Source organism: Varroa destructor, unplaced genomic scaffold (assembly GCF_002443255.2).
Source record: "Varroa destructor unplaced genomic scaffold, Vdes_3.0 BEIS01000002.1, whole genome shotgun sequence".
NCBI classification, from domain to species: domain Eukaryota; kingdom Metazoa; phylum Arthropoda; class Arachnida; order Mesostigmata; family Varroidae; genus Varroa; species Varroa destructor.
In genome coordinates this window covers 35125742-35137222 of record NW_019211455.1, presented here as the reverse complement: position 1 = coordinate 35137222, position 11481 = coordinate 35125742, and positions in this window count along the sequence as shown.

Genomic DNA, 11481 nt, shown 5'->3' with positions numbered 1-11481 from the left:
CTGAGGTTGAGATTCTTCATTAATTAACTCCGCTCTGTCGGCAGCCATTTTTATCCGTTTGTCGAAACAATATTTGTATTGGCCGTTCTAAAAACATACACATTTATATTAGCATTTGTGAAGATACTGCTGCACAGAAACGCAATTAAAACAACATTGTCCCTAAACGTCTACTTTTTTGCTTAAACATCTTAAGCAATACGTTTCTCTAGAAGTGATTGTTATTTAAATAAACATTTTTTTCTTGCTCTAGTCCAAAAATATTCGCTGCCTATGTAAGTTGTATACAGTTTCGCACCCTATTATTATTGACTTCCGCTTTGCTCCGTATGGACCAAAAAACATTCATTTCCCATCTAAACCCAAGGAGGCACTCCTTAAGCCCGTTGGACATTTTTTAAAAGTGTATACAAACCTCCATATATTAAAGCAGTGTAGTCGTGTTCAATATTGCTGCACGTTGAAAAATTAGAAGATACAATTGTGTGTAATATTACTGCAATACTGCTCTAGGTTTCTTACAGGCAAATCTTCTCGAAATACTTCGTTACTATATATACGACTACGGGAAAGACCTTCAAGTCGCGGAAGATCTACACGAAAGCTTTTAGGAGAAAAGGGCCTTGCGGTTTCTTGATCGTCGGCGCTGTAATCCATGCTGCCTGTATTTTTTTCCTTTTGTGTGAACTACTGTGTCAGATGTGGGGAACGAGCAATCTTTGATACTAAAACTTCATCGCTTTGTTTTTGGTAACGTTAACTGTGAAACTGCATTTGATCTCAGCTGCATACATTTCTGTTGGGTTTTTTTGGATTTGAAGTTAACCGTATCTACATGCAACCAGGTTGTTTGCGTTGAAGAATACTCGGTAAGGTTTTTAAATCGGGTGAAGGCGTGATTTCTAATAATGGTTTTTTGGGTCTCTGCGAGCAACAAGATCTTGTACCCTTTTCTGGCACACTGCTTTTATCAAGAAACCTTAAACTATACAGTAATCTGTCATGTACTGCAACCTAATGGATGTCATGGTAACCGTAAGCTAAAACGTGCAGGCATTGACGATGGGCTTTACAACGCAAGCGCAGTATGGGAGTTGTCCCCTACTGCCATGAAAGGAAGAAGACCGTTTGAAACGTTACGTCATCTCGCGTTTTGAAGTCCACTAGGATCATCATCTGATACTGCGTAACAGATTTTCACGAGACTAATGCACATAACGTGTGTGGAAATTGGGAAAATTTTTTTAAATAAATACCTTGTTTTACAATGTTCCCTTGTTCTTGAGCTTTACTGTATTAGACAGTATGTTGGCCTAAATGATTACAACTGATTTTGTATATGGTTTCATATCTCTATATATATATCTCTATAATCTCATGACAAAGATGAGTAAATGATTGACGATAATTGTTCCAACAATATTATATAGCCAAGTTTTATTTTCCTATTTGTATTTCAAGTTGTATCTGAACATTGCAGCTCGTAGAGAATAAATATGGCCGTTCTCAATAAGGCTTCGTTCATTCATGTTATATATGAAATAAAATATGCATGGACGTTGGAAGAGGTGATCCAATATAGAACATTAAATATTCTACATAGGTTACTGGTAGATGTCCTTTCTCATTCAAATTAGTAAAGATTTTTTTCATTTAAAAATTATAAGATTCAATAAATACAATACAAACTTTTGCCTTATTCACCAATTTTTGCCAACAATATTAATAAACGTAATGTCATATTGGACAGGATATTTCATCAAGGTACAACAAAAAAATGTGCACACCTCGTTTCAATAACTAAATTGTTATGATGTTTTTTATGTTATTATGTCGGAAGTATCTGTGGCTGAGTGGGTGAAACAATCTCGCGTAGGAAGGAACCCCCCAAGTAACGGTAAGTGGTGACTAAGTTTTGAATGTAATAGCACGACAATGAAAGCTGCTGACAAAAAGATTTGTAGTGTAATCATACCTTCTGACATTGTGAAAGTAAGTAGGGCGGTACGCATGTATGTTTTACCCATAGAGAGTAGTGCGTTTAGAGTAAAGGGATCATCTACAGAGAATCTACCAACAAGCAATGCACATTATCGTTGTAGATGAATTGTGGCTCATAAGATGTTCTCAAGTAGCTATAGGAAGCGCATAACACAACACTGGCAGCAATAAAGCCTTGTAAACAAAATAAGAAGGGCTTCATTTGCAACACCGATTTGCCTGAATCGCCTCAGTGTAGCAATAATAACATAATAGCACTTAAGTGCCTGAGCTCTCAGGCGAGTCTTTCACTTCATCTCCCTCCGAGGATGTATCGCAAAGCATTTAATAACGATAACTCTTTAAATCGAACAAAAATTCTGTTTTATTGGAATGAGCTTAACCCAGATATTTTAAAAATTCCATTAGCCTCTTCGACATGTTCAAGAGCTCTAACAAGGTCAATCCATATGCATATTATGCCATATGCATAAGTGATGGTCTTACATATATTATCCGCCCATATTTAATACGAAACATAGTTTACAATGGATTCATATGTAAGACTGAATCAGAGTTCATCTGTTGCGATGTTAAATTCCTCCCACACGAACCTAATAGAACCAACCCTAACTACCTGCCCTTCTTCAGAGAAATATGACTTGGATCAATTCATAGTGATTGGTGTGCGCCCCAGACAGTCTGGTGTCGACAGGAAGACAAAGTAAGTAATACAGTTTAAAACAGTCGTAACATTTAAAAACACAAAGAGAAAAACCTGCCTTTTTCTATTCGCGACGGTGATTTTTTACTAAAGGTTTTACAATGCTAGTTTCGTCGGCATGCTCCTGAATACCGAACTGAATTTATGAGGAAAGTCAAACAGTTTTGAAATGTTTTTCAAGTTTGCTAATTGTTAGCTCTTTAAAAAATTGAGCAAGTAATTGCGTAATTGAGCAACTGAATAATAATTAGCGGTACGGGTACATTCTCCTTTACTTTTGAATTGAACAATGTCCGCGTCCTTCAGTCGAGCCAGAAAGAAGCTTGTCTTAATGGATAGATTGACTATGCTGGCTAAAGGGTAAGTGAATGCTGACACGGTTTTCCTCAACGGCTCGCTTGAGATATTAGCAGTCCCGCAGCTTTATCTGACTTTTGTACTTTCGAAAGCAAATAAATAAATCTTGAGTGCAGTGACATACTCTAGCTTAAACGGTGCTCCATTCGACGGCTTTCGGATCCCTTTTCCGGAAAGAAAATCGAAGATTGCGGCGGGATCTCAAAAACGGTAACAGGCAGAACCATTAGTACATTTGACACCAGCAGAACATATGCCCGAGTTTGGCAGCGTATTATGATAGCTTTTTCTTTTAAACCTGACCGTTCTCTAAATGAATCGGATAAATCTGTTTTATAATTATAGCCCTACCAAGTGCATTTGTTTTCAACCTATCGATTTCAACTCGTACGTTCTTTGTTTTGGTGCAGTACCAACCACCATTTAAGCACGTATAATCTGACTTCTTCTATGCTATTCAGCTTTCATTTATATTACATAACGCAGCTAGAATATGGTCTTTGCTTTAGTATGTAAGATCTTATATTTAACAGCAAGTGGTAATATATTCTTTTTTCTCTCTCAAAGCCTAAGGCTTTGAATGTCTTGAGAATTGTAAGTATTACTTCGCAGTGTTACGATTCTTTTTTTTTACGAAATTAATTTCGAGATAATTCCATTTACAGGTCTCCATCTACTAGACAAATCGTGTCGTTTTTCTGATATATGGCATAGACAGAATTTGTGACTTAGTGTTTGTTTTATAAAAATCTGTTCCTACATGGGTGGTATTGGTGATTGACGTCAATGGTTCTGTAGCTTCTTAGTAGGCGCTCACAGAAACTTCAGTAGTCTCTGTGATGATGCTAATTACAGAAATTTGTATTGGTCAAGATTCACAGCTAGATATAAGTCGGTACTTAATTCCAGTAAAAAACTAAGCAATAGGAAAGGTGATGAATATCGAGATTTCTTTTTTGCTTGATCCCTTCAGTTTTATATAACACCCTATTCCATTGCAACGGTGGTGCCGACGCCTGGCGATACTTTTTTCAGGTTAGTTTCTAGGGGTGCTACCGGCGCCAAAATCTGTCTTTATGGATGCTATTTAAAGAGTTGTTCTAAGTGGAATTATTATTAAGACAACATTAGATTTTCATGGACCGCAATAGTTTATCTCTGAACTTCGACAGAGTCAAATAAACTTCCGCTGTGAACCACCCTCGAACAACACAACAAAGTAGCTTTAAAGGCCATTATAATGAGGACCCATTATTTTTATTTGGCAGATGATCGATTTGAAAAATTTGAAAAATTGAATATATTTAAAGCGATTTTATTTAGAAAGGTTTTATAGACATTTAGCCAGTAAACAAATTTTTCGCATGAAGTCTACCGAATTTGGACAAAGGATATCCAGACCTTAGAAACGGTTACAAATCATTTTCTACTGTAGAATAGGCTGGAGCGCCATTTACAAATGCTCTAATACATTTTCATATCTTTTTTTAAACACAAACTATGTCTTGCGGCATTCCAGATTAATTTTTCTTCCGATTCGCGAAATGCCTTTTTAGGCCTAAAGTTAACGATATTTTGTATATTTTATTACGGTAGTAAAAAATATATGGTCCCAGTTATCAGTTAATCCATATTTTTATCTTTTCTTCTAAACTGCTTAAAAATTGTACCTCTAAGTCGATCCAACACAAATGTAAGAAACTCTTTCTTGTAAATCAACCGACCCGCTCGCTTCTCCCTTCGGTCCCTTTTATCCCTTTATTACCACTATTATCACGGTTGCTAAAAAAAATTCATGAGAATGAAACAATTATAGTATAATAAACGCAAATACTTTAACAGTGTACATTTGCAGTGTTCAAGTGCCGTAATAAACTAAGTGGAATAATTGACCTGCGAAAAGAAACTTAGTCATCAAGGTCGGCTTCTTAAGATGGCTAACTGATCGATGCACAGCTTTCTATTCGAAGCACTCACGACTCTACTCAAATATCGAAGCTCTATACACAGAGTTGTTATTTTATTATTTAATTGTACCTGTCATGTAGCATAGGTCACTGCTAGGGCTTAATCGATTGACCACTGATCTTTTTGAGTGTTAAGCCTTAACCCCATGGCGCCGACGAACAAACGCCACATATTTTGACTTTCCTTCGCGATTACCTGTGGTTGTCGGTTATGCGCCTCAGGGACACGTGTAGATTGAAACTATTAATAAAATAGATAATAGCAGTAACAAGAAAAAAGGTTTAAACGTGTAAATTTAAGCAAACGCTTATACAGGTTTTTATACAGAAAAGTTTCTGAACAGTTGTCTTTAGACAGTTTCACATTTATAAAAGTGGCTGGGTAGATGGAAATTACCGCAATTAAGGGCAGAGATAACTGTACAACACATTTATGACAGAGGTACCCTAATACAATTCCTGTATTCCTGCAATACTAAGATAATATACTACACTATCATGTTTATTGCAGTAATTCGTGTATTTACTGCCAGTTTAACAGATGTGATATAAATAATACTCCCCATGTATCAAAAAGATGCGAATTAAAATTTTCTAGGAACTTTCGCTCATCCTATACACAGCCTTTTTTTGCCTCAGAACACTGCAGTTGACTTCTCTCATTGTTTAGTTTCACGTTATGTGGGTGTTATTTAGCTTTTCAGAAAAAAAAAGGTATCATATCGAATATTTGGACAAAGATACATTGAAAGTTTGGCACTGATCGGGCCACTGCTTAGCTTAATTAAAAGCCAATCAAACAAACATTTTAATATATATATACATACATACTATGAACAAGCAAGACTTTAATTTTCTCTTATTTTTAATGCATAATTATACTTATATATAATGTATAATTGCTGTTGCTGGAATAATAGTTTCTGTCGTAGTCACACTTATAAGTAAGTTCTATTGCGAGTAAGTATGAGCCATCCTAGACACAGACGCCAGTATACTATGAGAAAATACCGAGCAGATGACATTCAGATTGAGTCTACACAAGCAGGGTCCTCTCGCCTCGTCGCGGTGATCTGAGACAGGACGGGGGAGCCTGTCCGATTGTGCCCAAGTGAACAACAACACAACGGTCCTTTTATGAAGTCCTAGAGCACGTGAAGACCGTTCATGTATGAACCACTTAGAAAGAACTACTTGCTATCTCTTAGAGTCCTCGTCGCTTAAGAGTATTAACCACTAGGCCTCAAAAGAGAGAACGTATGGCCCACAAACAACAGCAGTGCCGAGGATAGATGAATCCTCTACAACTGCGGGACAAGATAGGCTGGAGCTTAGTGCCAACACATACAGAGAAAACATGAAGTGAAATGTACAGGAGAGTGAACATTCGCTGATGGTTAGTTTGCGGATTTCGCAGGGAGGGAGAACAGATAAGCTACTAGTTTCCGCAAGCGTCTATTGGTCTGAAACTTGGTACACTGCATCGATCTCGCTCGATGAGCCCTAATAGCTTGACTATCGGAGACCGCATACAACAAGCAGGCACCAACTTGCATAGTGGCACATTTTGTCAGGAAGTTGCTCAGATTCAATCACGATGGCAGCTTGGGTTCAACCTGAACGGTTACTTAAGCTGTTTTTTAGGCTGACGACATATTTTTGAGGTATTTTTTTCGTTTGGACCCGAACTACATTTTTAGTTTCGTCTCTCTCTCACATCCGAGTGTTATGATCTCCTTGTTGCCCTTGTAGGCCGTATAAGGTTTTTATGCCGCGGGGCTTCATTGTTCGACTACAAATAACAACAGACAAGACAATGATAAAAATGACTGCAAACAGTAAGGACATTTCAGTGGTAGTTGCTCGACTGTCAATCTGAGTAACAGTATACATAACTACGAAATACCTATAGGAAAATACGCGCATATTAATATTCTAGGAAAAAAACCTTGCCAGTTTAAGTGTTTCAATAAATAGCTGAGATTTCCAATCGTATTAAGGTAACCGTATTGGTGCCGCAAACAGCTGATTGTTAAGGCATACAATTTCAAACTTTAGGTTTAAAGTTTATAGAACTCCACACCAGTCGCCTGACACTAAAGCAGTTAAATATAGTAGAGCGCTAAACTGTCGTCTATGGATCTGTTTTAAGAGCAAAGCTTTTAGGGTCGTTGGAAGAAGTTGCCAATCTGACAGAAGTCGAACGAAAGATTGGAGTTTGTTTACACAAATAGAGCGGTGGCTAAAGGAACCAGAGCGCATTGTATTATTCATCGAATGTTGAAAAGCCATCTTGGTTTAAAAATTTATGAGAAGAAATTTTATAAAGCATATTTTTATTAGAACAGTTACGATATTGAACAGATGCGTTGTAGATTTTGGAACCCGAAGAGTCCAGCGGTTACCACAAAGTCTGTTAACATGTCCCAAGAAAATGACAGGTTAGATTGCGCAGATTACGGTACTTGCTGGAGAAGTTTTATATGATCCTCATAAACTTACTCTGATAAGATTGGGAGGTTAGCCGTTTGTCTTATACATAATCTACTTTTTTAGAAGGTCTTAACGCGGAAATGAGACCAAACCAAGGTCAATCTGTTGGCCTTTTCAGTTCAGGTACGTTTGTAGGCAACAGTGCACTACACCTAACCTTTGAAATGATAATGTATGGGTTATACGTGGCCCTCCAAAGTCCTATAAAAAACACAAACATGAATTTTAGTTTTTTAGCTGGAAACCACTACGGTGATGGTATCAGTGAGTAATTTTTATAGACATGCAGTATATGGTTTGTTTACTTTAAAGGCAACGACTTAAAAACTAGGTATATTTTCTGACACCTGTCTCGTTAGTGCTACTGCTAGGATGCCAGTTAGCCACAAATAAATAAATAATCAGCCAGATTATAAGAAAAACTATGCAAACTATGTCCTACAGTTTCGCCTTGCAACATTTGCGTAACCATCCCATTCAACTAGAAACGTATCAATTCAGTCATAATTTGCGACTTCCTAAGGATTCGCTGAATAGTCTTTTATTTTGGCTTTTATCTCTTAACCAAGTATGCAAAAGTATCGAAATTGATGCCAATGTCAATAGCTTCAATTTTTTTGAAGATAACGTTTCATTAGTGTATAATTTTCTCAATATACTTACTAAAATTTTCGTATTGTGATTGTATTTGTAAATACTCTCGTATAGTATGTAAGTGTTTTTGATCGCATTTTGTGCGGACTACTTACTGGCCGTAAACGTAATTTGAACGCTAAACACCCATATTGATAGCTCAGTGTTCCATATCAGTAAATGGCATCCGTGTTAATGGCTCTAGCTTCATGAAAGTCAGCAGTGGAGGGTTGTCATGCATTATAAGCCTTGAATGAAATGAAGGTATTAGGTCACAGAAAACTGTGACGCTTCTTTGCTGAATAAGAAAGACCACATATTTATATCTTTTGTTATGAGTTTTTATGTTATGTATCAAGGCATTTCGAAGCACTCGCTCAGAACTGTACAATATTTTCCAAAAATTCTAGATTCCTGTTTTTTTGTACAGAGATATAAATTGTTCCTTTTGATTTTCCACATTTACCTTGTGTTTCTGCCAAGCCCAGTGGCCCTGACTGCTTTTTCTGACGTGAACATTCCGCTTCAAGAACTTATTATCCCACGCAGTAATCTCTAAAGCACTTTTCCTTAATTTTTTTATACGCTGTCGAAATGTTTTTTGGAATTACCTTAGTACAGCATTAAAATTTGCCGTACTAGACAAGACAATCTAGGTGGGTCTCCCTGAGCCTATCTGGATGTTTTCTTTATCCTTGGAACAGTTATCTTTTGATTTCTGATAGTGACGCCACTGCCCCTTAAATCGCTGAGTAACTAACCACGTTATTGTAAATAATCGTCCCGCATGCGGAAATTCACTTTATTTCCATCCTATAACAACCTTTTAACACTTTTTTTAAGATCTGGGTTGTATTACACTAATAAAATTATCCCAATTCACTCAGTCCATATTAAATATAAATTGGCAAAGATACAAAGAACTAAGTTACAATAGGCTTGGGCGTTATCCCCGTGTATGTACAATAATCAACGGTGGCTTTGTACCACGTCTAAGTGATTGCTAGAATCAACATCATAATCGGGGAAAAATGCTTTTGGCATGCCTTCAAAACAATATGTTCATTCGTTGTATATGTTCAATACATATTTTTTAATTGTAAACGAAGTAACAAATAGTAGCTAATTCCAACGTAATTAGGGTATAAAAAAACGTAGCCCCACGTCAACTTCCTATTTTCTTCCATCAATCAATGACGACATAGTCCTCTAGAATTTGGTACTAGCGATGAAGCCCACGCCCGAACATATCTGTGAAGCCGATCGAAACAATAGAGCTTAGGAACTACTAGCTGCCCGCTAGGCCGAAGCAAAAAACGGATCAGAAGGCTTGGCCGCAAGATACTAATGTTTGTAGAAGGTAATTTAACGGAGAAGACAAGGCAAGAAGATCATAACAAAACAATACGATCTAATTTTAATATAATCTTAAATTATTCAGAAGAAATACATTGTCTAGCATTAACAACTCGTAAGATACATCATTGCTATGTACATATGCAAACATATTTGAGTACTATCGGTATCTGTAACCTGATTTTTAGAGATGCCAGAACAGTGGCGCTACTGTAACTCGCTGACATATATAACCTAAATATAATTTTTTAGTTATCTAAATTGCATTACCATTACATAAATTATTGGAACACTATTTCTAGGTTTTGTTTAAAAAATCCGCTTAGTTCCGTGTGAAATAGTCATACCAAATATTTCTATCGAAGCTTTCGCATCCTTTCACAGATATTTACCTATGGACTTTATACGAAAGACTTCAGGTGTAACACGCATGCTCTACAAAGTTTGACTTTCAGTGCATCCTTCTGAACGACTGAATGTGCTTCGACTCTTGTGGGTACTTTCTTAAACGTTTATCCACTACCTTGATAGAACAACGAAAGAACGATAAGCATGCGGAAAACACTAACTAGTAAGAGAGGGACAAGTAATAGGACAGATAATAGCTCGGGAGGCAGGCATATTTGAAGACTACACTTTTTTTTGTCTTATTCAATCTTAGGTGAGACAATGCAAAACCTGCAGATGCGGTTTTTAAAGGTCACTCGTAGCGTAAATATAATCTGTATTAAAAATCCACCTATTAAACCTGAGTATTTAGAAGAGCTTCCTGATATATGACCATGTTGGAGTGCTTGCGAAGAACGTAATTCGCTCAGCGTAATTCAAACAATAAAGCTAGATAGGCATGAGCCGGACCGTGCGTTTATGGTTCAGAGCTTTAGGCATTTTGTGTGGTATGACTGGAGCGTCTGAGCGCTACCATTTCCACCAAAACATTGTCCGTGCCGCGTTGAGGCTCATTTTAAACATTAAATTAATTTTAAACATACTATTGCAAAAGTTTTTCATTAGACGTGACTGCAATGTAAGCTGGTATTACTAAAGTTTCTTTCGAAAAGCCTTGTGCTCAGCTGCAGGTCGAACCCTGGATCACATCTTCCCATGTCTGCAACCCAGTTCTTTTTTCTTGCCACAATAGCACATTGCCTTACACGCAAAAACATACTACCTAAATATAAATAGTCACCAAAGCAGATATACTCTCATCCTTCCACTTTTCTTGATATTTCTTGGAGCTATTTAGCAACGTCATGAGGACGTGGCATTTCACTGTATACAAATTATCCTGTGTCCAAGTCGGTAATAATTGTTCTGCAAAGCCACAAGTAAGTCATTACAAGCGGCTCTACAAAGCGTTTACCTGGAAAATATTGATTTTCTTTGCCGTGAATATATGAATAATAAAATTAGGTATTAAGAAAAAGTAACTGCGATAAATGTAGAACAGTGCACATTTTTTGGTAAATGTGCCATCCTCCGGTCGATGTAAGATGTGGTCTTAGACAGAGAAAGAAAAGAAAGATCTTTTACCTTAGCTGACAATGACAACTAAGAATTGTATAAAATTTTTATTTTTTTAAGGTACGTTGGCGCAAATCCATGTCTTTTGGGTGTAACCGTAGAATATATTGTTCGTCTAGCATTAACAGCAGGAATAAAAACCTTTTTTAGCTCTATCAGCGAGAAAGATCAAATAGAGCATTTGCTTTAAAAATACGAGCTGAAACTATTTTTAATATTTAACCCCCATTAAAAACGCGAGAAGTTGTTGAACCTTATGCAAGTTAATTTAGCAGGATTGGACGATCGTTTCTTAAAACTCAGTCGTGTTTATTTTAAATTTCCATAAGAGCGCAGTACCTTAAATCGCGACATAGAAGCAGTGTTTCGCTGTACAGCGTTGGCGAACCGAACTATACCGACGAAACGCTTTTTACCTTAAGAATATGAGGTCCTTTTAAGCAACCA